At 38.3% G+C, this 22,629-nt stretch overlaps 1 long non-coding RNA gene across 1 annotated transcript; it reads left to right on the top strand.

Moving 5' to 3' along the window:
- Nucleotides 1–126: 126 nt before the first annotated feature.
- On the top strand, nt 127–22,058 carry LOC307159590. The gene is made up of 3 exons (XR_013821414.1): nt 127–223; nt 20,881–21,147; nt 21,344–22,058. It is a non-coding gene; the product is annotated as an uncharacterized lncRNA (long non-coding RNA).
- The last annotated feature ends 571 nt before the right edge of the window (nt 22,059–22,629 follow it).

The following is a 22,629-nucleotide window of genomic DNA, read 5'->3' as shown; positions in this document are numbered from 1 at the left end:
AAGCCACTGAAGCCTATGAAGCAAGACAGAATAAATTACCAACCTCCTACTTGAGTAGCGCTGTGTAACCTAATTTGCATAAACATGAGTAATTTATGAATAATAAATGTCCTTGTATTCAGCGTGATCCATAATTTGCATATCACCATGGCACTACAGTTATTTTTCCTGTGTGCTGTGCTACCATGAACCGATAAGAGCCTGCACAAAACTGAATCAAAAGGTGAGTGTTTATTGCCTTTTTACACTCTAGTCTCCTGCTGTAGTTGAGGCACGATATATATACCTAAATAACTCAACATTTTTTCCCATGCTTTTGAGTGGGCATAGGCTGTTGAATGCTTGTAGGGATGTTGTCAGTATGTGGCTGCAGTCACTATCATGTACTAGTGCTCTTTCGTTGTGTGAATTGCATAAACATGATGTTTCGTTGCATTATTGATGAGATCCAAGCTCTGCCGTATAGGTGAAGTGCTCATGAGTGTAGCCTATTGTCTAGACCAAAGATGATACCAAATACATAAACATGTCTTTGATGGCAGCTTCTAAGAACCTTGGTTTAGTTTTTTTTAATCATTATCAGGTGGTCTGGTCGAATTCTGCCGACATGTAAGATTCCTACTAGTCCTGAATCCATCAGAGGTCATTTGCATGATCTGTTTGTCATGCAGCATCTGATTTCTGGTGTCAGCACTGCCTTCAGCCTAGAAATGCGGGCTTTAGGTTGCCAAGGAATTTCTCAGTTTGACATTTTGCCTGTATTGGTATTTAATGCAGGTGGAGATGAGTAAGGTGTCAGAGCTTTTATCCTTAAATTGTGAATATATTCTGGCAGATGACTTTAGTTATCAGCTTATGTCATTGGGTGTTGTTGTTTCAGTCTGTACTGAAATCAGACGCGTCTGACACTGTCCACAGTGCCTCAGCTTATCTTTATTTATCCGTCAATATTCCCTCTCCGTAATTTCGACAAATGAGACACACTGATGGTTATGAATAAATCAATGTCCAGCCATGGCAAATTGATGGTGTGGAGAGAGAAATGTCTTGTATACTGTCGACATGATGAACGGCTGTCACTGTGCCCTCACCACCCAAATATGGGCAAAAAAATAAAATAAATCAAAGATTATTGCAAGTAGGCTCCTTGTTGAGCTCTATAGGGCTTTAATACACTTTTATGTTGTATTCAGGCTGAAGCATGTGTAATGCACATATTGAAAGTGTGTGTCGGTGCTTTTTCACATATCAACTCGAATCATCTTGATGGAGCAATATTGTGTCATTGACCCTATACCACTTATTTCTATATAGTAGATTGCAATATGCTCAGTTGTGATTGTGACAGCACCGAACCCTTGAAACCCCTCCCCTAGTGTTTATCTGCATAATGCCATCAACGTTACCCATCAGAATGATTGTCTATAGGCTACAAGTACTACATTCTGGCTCATGCATGTTACAAGAATATCTGTTTAGATGATCCGTTGTGGCCTTTCTCAACTTATCAGCATAACAAAGCCAGTACAGATTCTAGAGAACCAGAACTCAAGATTGTAGGCTATGTAAATTTGTTTAGTTATGTAAATCTTTACCCAATAGCACTTCTCACCCAACCTAGTGCAATATAGGAGCTCCTTTATAAAATGTTGTATATTACTTTTTCTCTTTAGACATGCATAATGTAACTCCTGTTTTTATAGACAATTAATTTTTTTCTGTCTCGTTTAGCCTATTTGTTGCTACATAAAGTAAGAGACTTGTATTGATGTTTAAAGGGGATGCACAATATCAGTATCATATGTGACCCTGGACGACGTCATGGGTCATTTTTTTTTTTAAATTCAGATGTATACATCACCTGAAAAGCTGAATAAATAATATTTCCATTGATGTATGGTTTGTTAGGATAGGACAATATTTGGCCGAGATGCAACTATTTGAAAATCTGGAATCTGAGGAGAACATTGAGAAAATCTCCTTTAAAGTTGTCCATTTATGTTCGTGATTGTGCTGCATTCACTCACAAAAATAATTGTTTTATATATTTATGGTAGGAAATTTACAAAAGATCTTCATGGAACATGATCTTCACTTAATATCCTAATGATTTTTGGCATAAAAGAAAAATCGATAATTTTGACCCACAATGTATTGTTGGCTATTGCCACAAATATACCCGTGCGACTTATGACTGGGTTTGTGATCCAGGGTCACATATTGGTTATCGGCCGACATCACATATTCTATCATGTATCGTTATCCACTGTAAAAAATAAAAATAAAAAATAAAAATTATATGAGCAATGAGTTATGGCAACATATATGTTTTACATTGCTTTAACTCATCAATATAAGTTAAGCCATTTTCAACTTTTGTACAAGTTATACAAGATTCAGCAATTTTTTTTAAGTCAGTTTAATGTAACTTAAGTTGAAATGACTTTAACATCCAAGTTGCCTGCTTAAAAAATTAAGGCAGCATCTTTTCTTTTTTTTTTTTTTTACAGTGTTTTTTTACAGTGTTTTTTTACAGTGTTTTTTTTTTTATATTTAGAAGGTGACGGCAAAGGTAAATTTCATCTTTAAAAACACTGTTATTTTTTGTCAATATATAATGTCCATTTTTTACAGTATGCATAAATTCACGTTTAAAACCAATTATTTTTTTTATTTTTTTTAATTTACTGAAATAGTAAAGAATATCCAAATACTGTCCATTAATTAGACTATATATTGGCACGGAAATCTATATTTTATTTTTCATACTGGGCAAAGTTATTGTGCAATATTTTTTTGATATTTTGTTGCTTTTGCCAAAAAAGGGAAAAATAAATAGATAGAATCAAGTAACCATTAATATGCAAGAACGGCAACATCAAATTCCTCCTCCAAAGTGAAAGAACAATACATTTTCCCAACGTCAAATGTTTTTTTTTTTAAGGTTTTGGTTTCGGCTTGGTCATATATTTGGATATGTACCAGACATTGGCACTGAACAAAGGCAAGCCCAGCCTTTCACATATCATCCACTCTTTATGCAAAATTAATGCATGCACCCCCATGACAGCATGATTTAATTTCCTCCTTTCATTTTCTGTCGCCCGTTGCCATGGACACCAGCGGAGGGCTGTTGTGATATTAGCTGCTACAATATGGACAAGTGCAGCTCTCTCCATGAAGCAAACAGCTACTAAGTCACATGACCTCATCAAATCTCTATTCTGCTTGCAGACTGGCTGGCACTGTGCCATGATCAAGAGATCTAATGTATTCATAGCTTACTTACAATTTCATGATGAAACACCGTTGACGATTTATGTCAGACATACCATTGGAAGTGTTATATCGACAAAGCAAAATATTTGGAAATGACTGAAAAATGCATTTGAGAGAAACGCATAGGATAGCAGGATGCTATTGGCTTGTGGTCCTCAAAAGGCGATTGCACTAGACAGAATGGCGTCATAGTGTTCACTGTGTTGCCACCCAGATCATGTTGCCTGCAATGACCAATTGTGTGTGTTTATGCATGTGTGTGTATGGAAGCATATTAGTCTGCCTTGTCTGCCAGCGGAGTAATGTATGCCTGTGAATCCAAGTGTGGAGATCAAAATGTCTCAGGTTGGCATCGGACACCCTTCCCCCATCAGCTCTACACACACACACACACACACACACACACACACACACACACACACCCCCATCTCTCTCTAATTGGGCTCTGTCTAGATTCCTCAGCTTAATATTGCATCCTATTTGCCTCTTGTATTCAGGGCAACTTGAGCTGTACAATACCACACTACAATACAGACTTTAAGTTTTAGTTTCAAAACTGGCTAAATTAGTTTAAATAGTCACAAAAGCACAATTCGTCCATTGGTAAATCCATTGTTTTTTTTTTTTAGGTGCGCAATGAGGTAGATTGTAGTTAAATAATAATGTAGAGAATATATGTATGAAGAGTTCAGATGCAAAAGCCTCTAAGTGCCATCTGAAATTTTCTTCTAGAATGATCATTTTTATCAAGCTCGTATATTTAAGTTCAATAATTTCACTTAAATGACAATTAATAGGTAATCTTCATTGCCATTTAAGTGAAGTTACTGAACTTAAATATACGAGCTTGATAAAAATGATCATTCTAGAAGAATATTTCAGATGGCACTTAGAGGCTTTTGCATCTGAACTCTTCATATATAGTGTTGCACAGAAGAAAGATTGTCATACAGGTTTGGAAGTTTTCATTTTGATGAACTATCCTATAAGCATTTTAAGGCCTGTTTTCACAGACAGGATTAGGCCTTAGTTCAATTAGGATATTTAAATAGCTTTTTTAAACGTGCCTTAGGAAAAAAATCTTGAGACAAAACAATGACACTGGCGTATTTCAAGATATTTCAGTATACGTTGTTTTCAGTTAAGACATGCATTTTATTCTGGGACTATAGTCTTAAGCCTTGTCTGTGAAACCAGGGGTTTGAGTTAAATTATTTTTCCTCACTACTGCAGTGACTGAGGAAAATATATAGGCTAAGTGGACACTCCTTGTACCCCTGAATCTAAATTCTGGCCACTCTCATTCTGACACACTTCTCAATAGCAGTGTGCCCTGTCAATATAGCTGGAGGTGAATAGATAATCAGACAGCAATCAGAAATTGAAATCTGCCATTCAAAGGCTATCTCTGTGTGGACGAGGAAGAGGACGGGCAGCCTGAGAGTGCGAGCATTCATGTGAAAATCCAATCCTTCACAGTACACAGCCCCCGCAAAGCCTGCAGAATGACCCTTTTATCAAAGTGCCATGTCCGGAGCTCTCCAATAGCCAGTGCGCTCTCAAGGTATAGATGCGTGTACAAACCTGGCTGAGTAATGTATGACCTGTCTTCACAATGTTCTGGGCTTCTGACCCAGCCGTGTGTGTGTGTGTGTGTGTGTGTGTGTGTCTGTATGTTGTCCGTGGAATGTTTAAAAAAAAATGTCTTTCTTATGTTTGGTATACTGCGTATTAAATGTTTTATTTGCATGGCTTTGACATGTGAAAATGTTATTTTCCTGATAGCCTTGAGTGTTGAAAGTGTCTCAAAGCAAACTATGTGAAATGGCATTGTTTTCATCCTAGGGCAAGAAGGGTTTACTGACACTGAGAGATGAAAATATGCCATTTAAAAATACAATTTTCTACACAAATTGCTGAAAGTTGTTTCTGGAATACATGTGGGCCAAAAGCAACCGTACAAAATTGTATGTTAAGGTGTTATAAATATTGATATGACTAGATGATTTTTAAGTTTTTAGAAGGTTCTGGTTTGGAAAACTATGATAATTACACTGTACTATAATCAAATTGCAAATTGCCCCCTTGTGGTAATGTGGTAAAATATTTTACCTAGTAGACTATATTGAATAACTTACAGTACAATATTCATAATCTCATATAACAATGCTGATTTGTTTGCCTTGGAAATCTGAATTTGTTACACCGTCCTTATTCTATTTTTCCCTTGAGATGCCTGTTAATGTTATAATTATAATTATAATTATAATAATAATAATAATAATAAAGACTATTGGAGTGCAAAATTAAATAAAGTAGAATAAAAAAAAAAGAAAAATATAACCTTTACATTTCATTGTTTCAATTTTCCACCTCAAGATGGCGCAATGACCTCATTGTTTGACTGGGTAAAGTCCCTTAAAAATTGTCCAGATGTGATTTTATGGCATTTCTAAAATGTTCTCCATAGCATGCTCTGCAACATCTTGGAAACTAAAATAAAGCAACACTAAGAGAGTTTATTTAGCTTTCTCTGGCTTGATTATGTGCTTCAAACTACATGAGCGAGAATGGAGCTCAAATTGTAAGCTAACAGTGGAAGTTTAGAACGGTGGTGATTACAAGTGGCTGCTGATTAAGCTATTGGCCTTTATGGGCTACTCGTCTGTCTTTCTTTATTCATTGCATTCGCCCCTTTCTCTTCTTGAAAGAGACCAAATGGATCCCAGCAGGTGAAAGTAAAGAAACGTGAAAAGACGCCCCTTTTTGGTTCTGCTTTCACATCAACACAATACCCCGTCCCACCTCTTTCTGTCCGGGTTTCCTACCTGATTAAACCTCTTCCTATGAACCCATTGATAGATGGTGCAAAACCTAAATCAACAAAAGCTGTATGAGCCCCTCTTAAAATTTCAAACCCTTTTAACAGTACGCTTCAATTAGCTTTTGTTTCTTGTGTATAGTGAGCATGGGAGAGAGAGAGAGAGAGAGTTAGAGAAAGAGAAGCAGAAAGAAAAAGATGTCTATTATATGCATTAATGTGATAATTTACTTGCAGATTAATACTACAATTTAGAACAAATAGACTCTTTTTATTAGTTTATGTCTGTTTCTCTGTATGCTTGCTTTTTCTTTTCTATTTGTTGCATTAAACAGCACAAAAAGCAGAAATGTTCACATTGATTTTTTTTCTTTTTTTTAATTGGTCAAGAATATAAGTTTAATTTGTTTTGGACTCTCATTTTCTGTCTTTTAATTTCTGGTGCCAATAAATGTGTGCAAATTGATTCTATTATCAGTGTGTTATAGCAGGCCTCCTTTTTGTCATTTAAATGAGTAAAACTTCAAATAAGGTTTTTTTTTATTTTATTTTTTTTTTTTTGGGCCTCATCCTCACGCAGTGTTTGGTGTTGGTGAGTGACATGGGAACCCATAATTGACTGAGTGTAAAAGAGGAAAAGGAAAAGGTATGGCGTATGGCATCATAATACATAGATGCCATGCCTCTGTTCTTTAGGAGTGACATCCTGCATCCATGACAATTATACACATACACATACACACTGAAGCTTTGATCAGCACTCTGTCATACTGTTTGCCTCTGGATCACCTTTCCTTTGGATTTTCACCTCTTTATATCAGTAAATATAGTATTTTTATTATACTGTATGTTTGGTGGCAGATTTAAAATTGTGTAGCCCCATTAAAAACACCTGGGATTCTTAAGGGCTTTAGTAAATAATAGCAAACTATCCTAACTGATATTTAAAAAAGATTATGTGTGGATGGCAAATTACATGGTATAACCTCAGTGACCAGAGTGAAAATTAAAATGAAAAAAGCAACAATGCATTTATACATTATTTAATGAGTTTTTTTTTAACATGAATTCAACATTTACAGTTGAATGTTCATTTTTAATTGGGGAACTGTTAATGTGAAGCAGTGGAAACATTCCATAGAAATAAAATTGGTAAACTCAAGCTCCATTCAGTTATGAATTTATTTATTAATAACCATGGATTAATATATGTATTAATAACCAATACATATAACAATATATTGTGAATATAATGTATATATTATTTATGAGTTGTCATAAAAATGTTTATATTGTGACACCCATAAATAATATAGCTTACAATAGCAAAAATCTTTTTTGGCCATTTTAGTTGTAATTTTTCTCCTTAATCTTAATTCTGGCTAAATACATTTACGAAAGCTATACGCAAATTTATTTTAGATGAATAGTGCACCTAAAAGGGAAAATTCATCGATTCATCCTCATGCTGTTCAAGTGACTTCCAGTGTTAACAACATTCACAGTAAGTCTTGTAAGGTCATACATACAATAGCTTTGTGCGTTGGAGACCACAATTTGAGTCATTATTCTCTGAAATTCTTCTTTCCCCGTAGCTCTTAAATCTCATTTGCATATTCAAATATTTCATTCATATTCAGATATGGCGCAGACAGCCCCTGGTCCCCTCCACTTTCATATTATAGCAAAGAGCATCATGATCATTCATCTTTAACAGCACCTCTTGTGCTTTACATAAAATAAATTCTGGTTTGGAACAACATGAGAGTAAGTACATGATATAATTGTCAATATTTGTATTAATGATCCTTTAAATAACATGTAGTAATGAAAACTATGCAATGCAATATTATGCACTCTATCATGTGCAGTTCTCTGATATTTTACAGCATAATGTAAGTGAATCTAATATTTAGTTATAGACAGCAGCTTTGTGTAATTTACCTTTTTTTATACTAATGATCTGATTGACAAACCCGTGGAAAAGAATTGATGGGCAATGTCAGTTGCTATACCAGTGGGGTGAGGGGTGAGGTTGGCACACCCACAACCCTGTGGTCACCTCCAGGCATGATATCACACACTGACAGGCAGGCGTGATGCCACGGTACTTCACACAAACATAGCCACATTGACAGCCGACTGACCCAGGCTGACAGCGCCAGGAAGAAAAAGTGGGGGAAGGCAGAAGTTCTCCGTTTGTCCGTCACGGTGTGAGCGTGTTGGGGAGTCAACAACGTTTTTCTTACAGAGGCTCCCAAACCCTCCGCGTCAGAACACGTTCACACCCAAACATCCGTGACCTTACCGGACACGGGTCACTGTACATTAGCACTCGAGATGGCTGCAGTGGTTTTGATAGGCTAAATAGAGTATGTCCGTGTCATTACTGAAGGGTTGAGCTGCAAGACTTGTAGACAGAGGATTGGATCTAACTTGATTTAGTTCAGTTAATATAGCCAGACTAATGGATGTGGCTCTGTGCCATCAGAGCATCTTTTTGGTCATTAAGCATTATAGATGCATTGGCTATATGTCAAAGGTTTAGTCACAAAAGGCTTTCAATTATGCTAATATAGAACCATACTATATACCATAATATAGTGCTCTCTAGGCCTACTGCCCATGGCTCTTTTATCAAAAAAAGTCTTTTGAAGTCAAAGACTGCAAAGGTAAAAATGTGCAGGAACTCATGAGCATACAGTTGCAATGAAATTACATCACTGATCACACAGAGGTCTTTTATTTCGATTTGAGACAGCTAGACCATCATCTGTTTTCATCCAGCATTTATGTGGGAAGGGAAGTGGAGAAACTGCATTGTCTTTATGTTTACGAGCGAGAGAGGTATACTCTATGATTCCCCTTGAAGTTTCGAGAGACGCCAGTCAAGATGCAGGCCTCTGAAGTTGATAACCCCAGCATCATCTGACAAGGAGATGAGAATGACTGAGTCCTACTGAAATCCCTCCTCATTAAAGAGCAACCTCTCTTCTGTAAGGAAGTTGACCTCTATAGTAAAAATAAAAAAAAGGTGGGGGTACAGGTGAAGTGAAAAACAAACATCAACATGATGTATGATTCCCCACTATAAGGCTAAACAACTCTAACATGCTATATTCGTTTAAAGAAGGGTGAAGAGAAAGAGACATTCGAGAAAGAATGAAGAAAAAACAGTGTAGATAGAGTCACACAGAACATAAAAAATAGTGTCTTTTTCCATTGCTTTGTCCACCTCCAGATGTCCTCTATGTTGGTGTATTTTTGGCCTTTTATGTCCAATCTCCATGGCTTGGTCTTCGGCACCAGGTGGTTCCAATGCCATGTACAAAGTCCTTAGTTTCTGGTAAGAATTATCAAAGGACTGATAGTTTATCCCCTTCATGCTGAGATGATGACAATACTGACCCTGTGCTGGAACCAAGAGTAACCAGGTAGAGCCTCATCTTGTGTAGGCACCAGATTGAGCCTCTTTAGGTCCCTCAAGCCCATTGAAGCAGGTTGCTGACTGTCTGTATGTGATGAGAGGTTTTTGAGGGCATGGAGCCTTGCTGACAGGCATGAAAGGGCCAATGATCACCTGTCACCCACCTCATCACATCAAAGTCCCAAGTAGAAGCTCCTTGTGTGAGGAATCTGCTCATGAATATACTGGGCAATCTGATCCCTCTTATTAGTGAGATAGAGTTTTTGTGGGTTGTGTGTTGAGCACGGATGGCACATGAAAAAGTACCACACCTCTTGAAGTATGTGTGCTTTCACCAGGAATATTTTTAAGTCTTTTTAATGGTATCATCATCTTCTTATTAGTGGTAAAACCCCTGAGTGCCGAAGTGAAAGGGGCTTGTGGTGTCCCCCCCGAGCCCTTGCTTTTACCCCTTAATCCGCTGGCTAATAAGTTCATAGCCAGTCCATATGCTCTGGTGCTGTTCAGGAGGGGGAGGTGTTGCCCCATGCTACTTACACCGAGCGGACCCATTTCTCAGGTACCTCTCCTGCTGACCGACCTTTTGTTCTATCGGATCAGTCCACTCCACGGCCAGAATAGTCTGAATTGATTAGCCCTGCACCGTATAATTGCCAGCAAATCCCACTGAATCGTTTCCCATCCATTTGAAAAGGACAATGTTCGTTCTTTTTCTCCCCAGCTTTTCTCTGCGCCCCTCCCCCATTACCCTCCTTTTCATGCCACTTGGTTTGTATCCTGCCCCACACCCCAAGCCACCTCCTCGAGGTAAGGCGAGAAGGGGGGAGGGGCCGGAGGAGAAAGCGCTCCTATTCCGGACGAGCCCCCTACCCGAGCACTGGCAAAGGATGAAAGCGGGCGGCGGGTGGACGTGTTCTAATCCGTCACCCTGGAGTGTGAGTGGCGGGCTGATCGGAGTCCTTACCTGCCGGTGCACAGTCAGGGTTGGGAGGACAGTGGGAAGAATCCAGGGAAGGGGGAAGAGCTGGGGTATAGTGTGAAAAGAAACTGTGGGGATATGCACGGGATTATTCAGAGGCCTAGGCGCCAGCGTCAACTGCTCCTGCAGCTCTACTTATTCAGTCGAGAGGCCCAAAATCTCGGGTCGGGGCAAAAGTCCATCAGTCTTACTGAGAATATTGTTATATTGGAGTAGACCTGGAGAGCCGATAAAGTGTGCCATGTCTGGAACAAAGGCTATTTTAACATGTTTTACTTTGAGATGGTCCTTTCTGCACCCAACACATAGCTACAATTCAGGTATCTCTCTCTCTCTCTACAATGTTTGTGACCATTCCACACTGTAATTTAATAGTCCATAATTCATCTTAATAATCATAAGTTCTGCATCAGCCATTATCCCAGAAATCTTGCCCAGAAATTAATGTGGCCCACCTTCACAAGACAACAGGTTTTACTGTTATCCTTGAGCTAGGCAGAATATATTTTATGAGTTTTGAGATGTACAGACTTTGTTTATTAGGTCATCATTAATAAGATGCATTCTAATAATGTCTAATTAACATGCTTTATTCTCTTCATGCATAGTGTACCTCACCGTATTGCTTGCCCTTCATGAGAATGATCTAAACTGTCTCAAAAAGCTTTGCATAATTGTATGCCAAACTGGGGTAAATTAAAAGGTTTGGTAATAATTGATTCCATATTTGAATACCTTGTATTATTAAGAAATATAATCATTATATTCTTCTTCTTCATATTCTGTTTCAATCAACTTACAACTTTCAATCAAATTACATTGTTCTTTGAACATCGGGGCAGGTCCTTTGGGAAAAGGTCATAGGTTTTGGTTGTTAAGGGCTCTGACCCTTTCCAATTTTGACCAGGCCTGTGTTTAAGCTCCTAGATAGAAGGCCCTCATGGGGTTTTAAGAAACACATGGCCTATTGTCTGCTCTGAGAGCTGACCACAAACAAATTGTGTATGTTCTTACAACATGACCCTGGTGGGCACATGCTAGGGATGTCTGACTAATGAGATGGTCACACCACTTGGAAGAGTGAGGACACTATAGATTGAAAAACCCTTTCACCAGTTTTACTGTTGAAAATTTTTCTTTTTACAAAAATGATAAAATTCAAGAGTAGGATATTGTAACCCTGGAAATGTAGTGTAGCCTATAATATCAAACTGGGACTACATATTGGTTGGTAGGTGTGTTATTGTATAAGATAACAACTATAAGAAAGCTATAATGATTGGTATTGGTAAAGTATCAATATCAATGAGCTGAAAATTGGTTTTCCTCTGTGGCATTCACTTCTGTCCAAGTTCATCCATATGGTGGGTCATATCCTTCCCAAAGGGAGTCTGTGACATTGACAAGATCTCTGGTTAAAGGTCATATTGGTAGTGACCACTGAAGTGGTTGATGATGAACTGGTCAAACCCCTCATTCTCAATGCCCCTCCCTTTTCACCCAAAATGAGCCATTTTACCAGCTTATCTATTGACTCAGGTTCCTGTGGAGGGCAGGGCAAGTAGAATGGTTGACATCCCATAGGTCAGAGGTTAAATGACAAGGACTGTTAACAGGGAAAACAGTACAATTCATGATCATCATAAAAGCTGACTTGGATCTATAAGATGGTGAAGGGCCTCAAAACAAGAAATGTGTTTAATGAACTTTGTGAAATAATTGTACAAAGCACAATAGTTTGTTTGTATTCAACAGTTCGTCTAATAAGCCCGATCAATTATGGAATAGTAGTCCCTCATTAATAATATCAATATGTTTAAATACAATATTTAACCTTGGTTTATCCAGTCTCTGCTGACCATCTAAGAGGGGGGTCTCCTGGGACACTTCACTGCTTCGCAGGGTCACCGCCAGATAGTCATCAGACATTTTTCCCATGTTCCCTATTGTCCCTCAAAGACGGGCTCTTCTAGTGTTTGACCCAGTGAGGGTTAGTGCTGGGTGGATGACAGAACTGGGGTGTGAGCCTGTCTTGCTGCTTAAGTTTTTGAATGGCTCCCTGGGAAACTGCTTAACTGGGAGTGGTGGAGTTGCCCGGGACAGCATGTGGTTATTTTCCAGCTTGCTGCCCCTTTTAAGGCTTTCGGTGCACAGGGTCTGTAATCAGAGCATTGAGGAGGGGAGTCTCTTTGACTGAGCATGTGTATGGAAGATGGAGAGAGAGAAAGAAAAAAAAACATGAAGGAAGAAAAAGCATGGCCTGATGGGAAAGTAGGGTAAAACTGTTGGAGAAGCAAGATGAGATGCTGTGGGGATGTCATTGCTGCATGGTTGGGTAGCACCAGCCCATATGTGCACAACCAATAATGAGGGGAGAGGCACACACAGTAAACTACTGGAAACATCTGGAACGATAGAATGAAATGTGAATGTAAAAGAACAAATCTATATAATTAAAAGTTAGTCTATCAAAGATAGCTTCCCCTTCAGTGTAATTTAAAACATAATACTCAAAGTAAATATGAAACTTCGCCTGTAAATCTAAGGCAACACAAAACAGCTAAATATTGTGTATTGGTTATTTATTTGCTTTTCTCTCAGTTAAACAGTTCAGCACTCAAGATTTTGGTTGCTTGTATCACATTTCAGCTAAAATGGGATTCTTATTTGAAAAATAAGTTTCAATATATGTGTAACTGCCCTGAATAAATTCATACTCTTCTGCATTTGTTTTGCTCATCTCACAGCCGTCTCTGTCCAGTAATTGATTCCTTCACTGTCAGCCATTTTCTCACTCACGTCATCCTCCCCTTCCCCATTCCATCCTTTGCATGGGCAGCTAAAGGAGGCAGATTTATCTGCATCACCCTGCCATGATGACAGAGTAAATATTCATACAGACGGCCAAGGTTCCCACACCATTACTGGGGCGTTCACTGTTGGCCCTGCTGGTACAATGCTTAAAGGGATTGTTCGAAAGAATGAATGGAGCCAAAATACTGAAGGGCACAAGAGTTGCACAAACAAAAGTTTTAATGTTATTAGCTAAACGTGGATTCTGACCAATGGGATAAATAGCGAGAGAAAGAGAGAGAGAGAGAGAGAGAGAGAGAGAAAGAGAGAGAGAGAGAGAGAGAGAGAGAGAGAGAGAGAGAGAGAAACATGGTTTTAGTGACAGTGATTTAAAGAGCAACACAATCTGCTGCTGCAAGGCTATAGTTTAACATTGCTATTTGCAATAGACACACTCACACATTATATAGGCCATTTAGTGGTGATTATGTTTTAACATCATGAAATAAAAAAACACCTGATCTATTTTCTAAATACATGTCATAGATCTTATTGTGAATGATTTGTCCATGTAGCATATGTTTTTTTTTTTTTTTTTTCAATTGCCATCATATTTTTAATCAAAATGTCATTCCTGGATCTTTCGGTGGACATTACAGACTTCTCTCTAGTGCCGTATGCAGTATTTCTCCAATTTGTTCTTTTTTGATCATCTGTTCATCTGATCAACTCAACTGATTAAAAAAGATCTGTCACAACTTTAACAGTCCCTGTTAACAAGCATAAAAATAAATAATGGTGGTCTCGAGTGCACTAAGAGATCTACAACTTGTGTTACTTTCTGTGCTGAATCCATTTAGCTCTAAAGATAGCTATACATTTAATTGGTGACCTGTGATATATTTATTTGTTTAGATGTCCTGAGGGGTTATCTACATGTTGTTTATGAGGTGAATCTGTGTGTAAGTGTGTGTGTGGGTTGTGCTATTGCTTTGTGTCACGCTGGGAGCCCCTCCTGAGAGGCACTGCAGAACACTGAGGTGGATGCAGCTGCAATGGCTTTCATCTCCTCAGGCACTCGGTGGGGAATCACAGTATTTATGAGTATATACGTGTGTGTGTGTGTGTGTGTGTGAGAGAGAGCAGTGAGAATGCAGCGTCTGTCATTTGAAGCTAATTAAGGGTGGCAAAAATATTGAATTTCTGTGTCTCAGACCTCACATCTGGGATTGTAACACTGGTAATTCAATATATCGGTATCAGTTAGGAGAAAAGTGAAAACTCTTTCAGTGTATTTGTACTTTAATCAAAAGAAAGTCGGTTCAGTTGTTCACATGCCTTTTTGGAGAGCGTGTCTGTAAGTTTCCATAGGAACAAAGCTATGAGAAATCATTCAATGGGACTGGATTCTGCTGACGGCGTCCACATTTGAAGGACATCTCCTCTCCCCAAGAGTGTGTCTGAGTCGATCATCCACTGCGACTCCCTTCTGGGATACGTGTGTGGGGAAAACGTGCGTGAACGCGGCCACATGTGAATCTCAGAGGTTGCCCACGGCTACAGCGCGGGCAGCTAATCCGCAGTACACCTTTTGCTTGCTTAGATGCCGCTTACAGTTGGGCAGAACGTTTCAGCCCCCGCAGTGTGCCGCAAGGCATGAAGTGATACATGCAGTGAAAAGCGTTCCGCTTCTGGTCTCTAGTTCTTTTCTTCTGCTTTGAGTTCACTCATCCCTAAATCAGTGACAGGGCACTAAAGGCCTCATTTACTGTAGATTTACCTTTGACTTACAGGTAACATCTCTGTCATATATAGTACACTGATCAGGTCTGGTGTGTAAGAATAGGTTTAGTCTTGATCTGGGGTCTGTCATTTCCAGTGTATATCTGATTTGTTTCGTTACTAAATCTTTCTCTCCATCAGGAAATATCAGCTTTTGTCTGGTATTCAAAGACAACCAAGTTTGTCATGTTAACTCTTCTACCAGCCAAGAGGCAAATGCAGGGGAAGAGCAGAAGACAGCAGACGAAGTGATGATAAGTAACAGCCAGACTTTATAGAGTATATGAAGAATTCAGATGCAAAAGCCTCTAAGTGCCATCTGAAATTTTCTTCTAGAATTATCATTTTTATCAAGCTCATATATTTAAGTTCAGTAATTTCACTTAAATGGCAACTAATAGGTAATTTTCATAGCCATTTACTGTAAGTGAAATTACTGAATTTAAATACAAGCTTGATAAAAATGATCATTCTAGAAGAAAATTCCAGATGGCACTTAGAGGCTTTTGTATCTGAACTCTTCATATATATTTGTTTCTTTGTCAAAGCTCAGTCAAAGTTTGTCTGGCTAGAAACAAAGTCAACAAATGTTCTTATGATGGAGTCTTATGACCTTGAAGACTTTAATTAGAGACAATTTGTCACCTCTAAATTGTGAGGATAGCAATAGTTATTCTGGCAGTTAAAGAGTTCAATCCTGCACAAATTAAGGCTAAATATTATCCTTTAGACAAGATTCTATAACTATAGTAAAACATAGCAAAAACAATATAAGAGTAAAAGTAATATGTAATTAATATATACTACCATTTTTTACATTTATTATGTTACATAAGAAAAAAAAAGTTACACATTTTTCAAATAAATGCTGTTCTTTAGAACAGTACTTTCTATTCATCAAAGTGTGGAGGAAGACGAATGAAGCATATGCTGAAAAGAACATTCTGCTTACAGTTAAGCATGGTGTGTGTATATATATATATATATATATATATATATATATATATATATATATATATATATATATATATATATACATATATATATATATGCACTTTCATTGTATGGAAAAGAGCAGCCCTGGTATTTTACAAATAAGTCATTTGAGATTTTAGTGAGTTTTGAGGATGGGTAGACGACAATTTCATGCAGCTCGACTGAACAGATTTTGATGTGGATGCATGATTTCTGCCAAAATATTTTACAGAAACATGTTTTTGAACCTTACACAATCATTTTAATCATTTAATTAAAAAAAAAAAAATTTTTGGAAGTCAACGTCAACTTCAAAAATCTGAAAAGGCTTTTGAAAGGTTTACAGAAACTAATGTCTTAAAATAATTATACCCTCTTGCTATTCCTATAACATTACTACTGCTAATGATAACAATACAATATCTTCACTTAAATTTTGTCTTAAATGCACCCAGAATTCGCTAAATAATCAACATATAATATTGAAAATGCACCTAGTGTTCTCCTTAATCCCTTTTAGCATTATTTTAAACAATTTAACCATTAAAAGAAGTGCTCTTTTTTTTTTATTTGGCCAGCATACCGCGAATATACAAATGTGGAGACACTTTCTACTTTCCTTTTTCTAGAGAGCTTTTGTCCTCAAGTGAGGCATAAATGACAGTCCAATGTGTCTGTGGCACAAGGCAGTAATGATTGCATGAAATTACAGAGGCCTCAGCAGGCCTTCCCCTCCCTCTCTCTCAGGTAGCTGGATCAGCTCTCACCCCTGCCTTCCTTTCTCTCTCTCTCTTCTTGCCTCTCACAGCTATTCAAAGGGAATGTATAAATGAATATGAGATGGAGCGGGCGTCTTTCAAGGGCCAGAGCTAATGAGACGTTTTACCTTGAAATCAGAGCAAGACAGGAGGAGACCCTGTTGAGCTGAGCTTGCAAAGGGGATCACAATTGGGTCTGGATCCTTCAGCGAGAGAGAGAGAGAGAGAGAGAGAGAGAGAGAGAGAGAGAGAGAGAGATAGGGTGTGATCCATTCCTGACAGGAATAATGCTCTCAAACCAGAGTGGATTATGACAGGACGACATTTTCAAGCGACAAAGTGACCTCACAAAAGACGCTAGCTTGTTCCACGCTAACATTGACCTGCTTTCTTTTGTTGCTTTTGTCCTGGGCGACACCTGTACGTCACAGTTAAATCTTTAAGGCTTGGCTTTCAGGTGAAAGCAACAATTACTCTCACTTGAAGAGGCACAAACTAGAACGGGGTTGGATGGAGGTGATGAGAAGGAAGAGAACAGGTACTCTTGACAGTTAGCAGTGCCAGCATGGATCAGAGAGCCATGTTATATGAGGCCAGGGATAAAAGGGGACAGGAGATTTGTGTTCTGAGGGGTCCTCTTTTTAATCAGGGGCCCATGAGATTGTTGCAGAGCAGGCTACTAACCAGTGTCATGCAAATAAAAGAGAATAAAAGTGTGAATGGAGGGTGCAGCTAGTTATCTACACTCTAATTAATGTGGTAACAGAAGCAAGATGTTTATTTGCGTAGAATTGAGAAGAAGGGAGGCGGGAACGCTGAAGTGTGGGGGAAGGGTAAAGAGGTGCAGCCTAATGCCGTCCATCTTTTGTGCAATTGTATATGTGTGAACAAAGCCGTACATCCAATCTACATTGCGCACATGCTAATCACCGCATTTGATAATGAAAGTCATTTTGAGCCATGGCATATTTTTGTTTGAAAGATGATGGGGAAGGTTATTAATTCTTCTTAAAATAGCATGGCTAGTAATGGTGGTAATTAGCAGCAGCTATGCTTCTATGGGGATTTCATATCATTTTATTCAGGGACAAAACATGCATTTTTATGATTTCAATAATGGTACAGCTCACCAAGATCTCAATCATAGAAAAAAGGGCTTAAAAATACATCAGTACTCATACACCCAAAAATTACCTCGGCCCTTTTCAACAGTTTTGTAAGGAGCTCGACCCCGTGACCTTCGATGTCTGCCGTAGTCCTCATCCCCGCTTTCCCACAGACAATCCTGCAAACGAACCCATGTCAAGAGGCTCAGCATATGGCCCTGGGCCGTGCCTATTGTCTGGAGTGGCGGGGCAGGATGGGCCGCCATTATTGTCACCATTGTAAGATAGGCAGTGTGTCTGGAGAAGCAGACAGACGGCAGTGTGAACTGATCCCAACAACTATCTGTGTGCCCTTTCCCACCAATCCAAAATCACATATCAGACATCGGCTTCACAAATGCTTCCTTGCCTGGTCATTGTTAAAGCTACAATATAATAAATATGTAACAAATGTAATAAAATATCCCAAAAACAATTTCACAGTGTGATATATTTCCTGCAGTTGTGTACTTACATAAATATGCCTTTTTATTAAATATGGGAGTTTAAAGCAGTGTTGCGGACATACATTTTTTTTTACATTTTTTTCACTTACAATATCCCAAAAGTTCCCAAAGATTTTTAATTTCAGAGAAATTCCAATTTTAAATAATGGCTCGTCCCTCTACACTTGTCGCCTGTCAATGACGTAATATCCGCGTTATCCCTGGTTTCCGCTCGTACTGCCATAGTAACCATGGCGACAGACGTGGACAACTACGTTACGTCTAGCGGCACGCTCACGCTGTTGTTATTTCGTTCAAACATTACGGACCATGGCAAGCAGACTTTGGGACAAAAGGAGAACTAAAACGAGGATCAATATCAGCGTGGCGTTTTCGAGATGCCGAGAGCTCCACGTCCGCGACTAACTTCGACTTGCAGAGACGCCGCTCTTGCATGTACTTTATTAGACAGGTGAGCAAATGTACATAAAACTAATGTTATATAGCTCAACATGATGAAATGTTAGAATATGATCAGTATGTTATTCTAATGTTGATCTAGCTTACTGCTAGTCTCATACAGATAAACTAACACATAGAATAACATTATAACTTTCAACACACTCAAATGCAGTTTAGTGTGATAGTGTAGACCAAGTGAAACAGCGCTGCGTTACCTCACAAGTTTGATTCATCTAATAAACTGACCTGTGTGAGTATTAATTCAGCACTTGCGGGTAAGTTAGTTCGGTAGAATGAAATGTCCTTATTCCTTTATATCCGCGGGACTCGCGTATGGCGCTGATATCTGTCTCTCATTAGCAATCGCGACCTGCTTCATACCACAGTCATGTTAAAAACATCAATTTATTCACTCATCCTAAATCTAAACTTTATTAGATCCTTCAGCATGACGACAAGTTCCATAATTCCGCTTATGCGTCATCAACCGACACCTTTGTTATTGTAAGAGGTTAGCGACCTCTAGCGCGAAAAAAATTACATATTGTAGCTTTAATGTCAAGGCCCAAATTTTGGGGCAGAACTCCTAAAATCATTATGTTAACAGAGACCCTGTCAACTTTGATTTGCATACTTTGAAGCAGAACCTGATTTCACCAATTACAACATCTTTGTTGATCCTGGAACAACATTCTAATCAGCCAATCAGATTTGAGGGACATGTTTACATGTCAAGTTCAGGCTCACAACCATGGTTAGGTGCTTCTGTTATTCACCTGTAATTTCCCTCTGACTTTAGGGATAACTTATAGGTAAGGTTAGGTTTAGGAGTAGGGATACGGCTAGGACAAAAATGTAAGCATTTTGTCCTAACTATATTAATAAACTATGTTGATCCAGGAACGTCTCTAACTTGGCAATATCAGGACGTGCTGCTTTTTTTGAGGTTTGTTAAATTGAGGTTTGTTAAACGTCTCTGTCAAGTGTATTGTATCCGAAATGGTCAAACATATCACATCAGAGTGAGTAGTTTATATGGTTTGCTGTCCACACAGACTGTTTAAACTAACTATATATGTCAATCTATTCCATGAATATGGTTGCTGAATAATGAAAATATTTGTTTAGTGGTACTGCAGAACAGATATTATCCACAGTTCTTGTACCATCTGCTTGTGCCGTCCTATAAAGCACCTACAACTACTCTGTGTGTTTTCCTAAACTGTAAACTGACAGAAAAATAAATGAATCGCACACCACCGGCAGATGATGAGGTATCTAAAGCATTTGGTTAAAACGAGTTTCTGTCATTCCTGGAGCTTGATCTAAAATTCTCATTCATCACCTTTTTTAGGACAGGAATGTGCCGATGGCGGAACATATTCTTGTTTGATTTGTTGAAACTGACACTCACTATAATTTTGATATAAAGACATTACAATTATGAAATCAATTTATTTTCCATATTGAAATCGTTTCCAGTGGCACTCCCTTATCCCCCCTCTATGGCAAAGCTTTGTTGAATCATTAGGATGTATAGATACATTTTAAAGTCGCAGAGTACTTGAATGTAAATAAGACATGTCCTAATCACTTAATGTCAGTTAATGCATTAACTACCGTTAATTAATGGGACCTTACTGTAAAGTGCTACCGCTTTATTTAATAGTTTTTCTTATAATAAATAATATTTGATTTTTCCTCTGGCCTGTCCTTCGTTTTTCAAGCTTTAGCAGTGTCCATAGATCACTACTGCACCCTATTTACACCTTATTTAATATTCTTATTGGGACACAGAAAAAAATCCTGCATTTAGAGAGAAAGCCCCACCTTGCACATACCATCTTAATTAAAGTGTTGCTAGGTAACAGAGGCAATATGTTGGTAAATGGACAGGGTTTCGCAAAGTGAGCAGAGGCCGTTTACACAATGGCGACACATCGCCTCTCTGCCGCACTTGAAATATGTCCATTGCAAACTTGCAGACTATCCCTTATTTCTCTTGTCTTTCAGGCCAGCAAACAGCGGACACAATATGAGTTTCACACCTCCAGTGGTGACCTATGGGGAGTCAGCTCCTATGGCCTTTTGGGATACTATAGGCAGAACATGCCTCCAGCCACTGCCTGGCAACAATTCCCCAATGACAAATACGACTGTATCATCACTATGGCCACACATATACCAACACCAGCACATGAGAAGGGCAGGAAAGTTGTCAAGACTGTGATTGTGGCGATAAATCTCATGTCTGAAGCAACTTCCCGAAGCAAGAAAAAAGTAAAGTTTTTCTTTTTCTGCATAGAGACATTGTATTGATAATACATTCAACTAAGAATATCCTGTGTTTATAACAGTTCTTCACACATTATTTCTCGCTCATTAACCTCCTTAATTACAGTCACTCATTGCATTGGTGTAACAGAAATAATGCTCGCTTATCCTCAGCTAATTACATTTTCCTTTTTATTTGTAGGTTTCTATTCCAGTAGAAGAAAAAAACAAAAAATAGAGTATCTTCAGCGATGGTGCTGGTATGCTGGAATCTAAATGCTGGTGTCCCTCGGGGGCTTCGGTTGACTGGCTGCTGACCTTTGCTGCCCTCGGACCACTAGCCACAGTTCAAACAAGAGGCACAAGGGACACATCAAGGACAACTATGGGCTAAAGAGGATTATAGATCGGGTCGCTTGACCGAAACTTTGTAAAAATGCTGTTTGCATTTTTGTAGTGTTTTTTTTTTTTTCTTCTTCAAATATATCAACAGACATAGAAAATGTTTTCTATAGTACTATTTTAGTACATGAAACAGAATGTTTGCTTTTTATTTTTTTCCTGAATGCAATATTAAAGTGACTGATGTTTTCATTATTATTGTATATTACAACAAAATAGCCTACACTTAAATTATTCTTTGACTTTTATGAATTTGTAGGGCAAATCAATATTGCACATTCTCAAGGTTTTAATTAAAAATGTATACTCTTTAAAGTTTCAAAAAATACCTTGGATATCTCTAAGATTGTTTTGTTCAGTCCAGCAGCTCTTTTCTTGTACTCCCATTTTCATTCACTTTCAGTTTTGATGCTCATACCTTCAAGACAGAATTAACGATTTTTAACGAGATGTAATAAATTAAAACTAAAACTAAAAATTAATGACAAGGCACACAATAAAAATAAAGCCTCTCTAGAGATCTCATTCATGTTAAGCCTGTCAGTACAAGATGCTTTCACAAGGGGGCAGTCACTTCTGTTCAAATGCCCTCTTGTGAGCGCTTCTGAGTTCAAGTCATTAAGCAGTGTATTTAATTGCATGATTGCACTATACAAATACCGTCCATACTCAAATACTCCACTATATAAATAACAACAACAAATATCATGTGGTAGCTATCCCATTCCCTCGTCCCTCTTCTTAAAACATGTAAAACAATGCATCACGTTCTGCAGCTAACGTGTTCACGCATGTGAACTTACTGTTCCAGTGTGTGTTTGCATTATTGGAAATCAAGTAGGCTAGTCTTCCAGCTCTAAATAACAACAAATAGCCTATGATAGATCATGTGGTTGCTCCCCCTAGTCCCTCTTCTTAAAACATGTAAAACAATGCATCCACAAATATGTCTGTTCTGCAACTAACGTACTGTTCCAGTGTGTTTTTGCATTATGGGAAATTAAGTAGTCTTTGAAAACAGCTCTCTGTGGAAAACCAAAGCGCCCAGGGTTCGTTATCTTTCTCAAGCGTTCTTCCTTTCAGTCT

The sequence above is a fragment of the Squalius cephalus genome, assembly GCF_949319135.1.
Source record: "Squalius cephalus genome assembly, chromosome: 5".
NCBI lineage: Eukaryota > Metazoa > Chordata > Actinopteri > Cypriniformes > Leuciscidae > Squalius > Squalius cephalus.
This window is presented reverse-complemented; position numbering and strand designations above follow the sequence as displayed.